The sequence below is a fragment of the Pteropus vampyrus genome, unplaced genomic scaffold (assembly GCF_000151845.1).
Source record: "Pteropus vampyrus isolate Shadow unplaced genomic scaffold, Pvam_2.0 Scaffold2860, whole genome shotgun sequence".
In the NCBI taxonomy this organism is placed as follows: domain Eukaryota; kingdom Metazoa; phylum Chordata; class Mammalia; order Chiroptera; family Pteropodidae; genus Pteropus; species Pteropus vampyrus.
Window position 1 is genome coordinate 4,692 of NW_011891641.1, and position 515 is coordinate 5,206.

Below are 515 nucleotides of genomic sequence, written 5' to 3' on the forward strand. Positions count from 1 at the left end.
CGTGAAACCCTGGGAAGAAACGTAATCGTGCTGGCAGGAGCACGGCAGTGTGAAAGGCCGGGGGGTCTGTTCCTGTCCAGGGCGGTGGCCACCCACCACCTGTGGTCTCTGCCTCCTGTTGACGGCACATCACAGAAGAGACCGGCCTACCTGACCGCAAAGGTTGTGACTCCTACGCCCGCAGCCTCAGCTCCCACATTGGCGTCCCGGCCAGTGGGAACGGTACCCACTGTTGTTAACGGTCTCCTCCGGGCCTGGCTCAGCAGCCACGGGGGAGGGTGGTCAGCGTGGTCATGTGCAAGCGTCCCCTCCCTAGATGGGGGGATGAGGCTGCAGCCCCCATCTCCTCCTCCAGGCTTTGGGGTTGCGGTTCTAGAAGCCTCGGTCTGGGTCCTTGTGGGCCCCACCCCGGTCACTCACGCCCAGCTCCTTGGTTCGGGGTCTCTGTGTCAGGTCTGGTTGTCCGGACTGTTTGACTAGATCCCAGAGCAGCTCTCCCTACAGCGCGTTGTCCT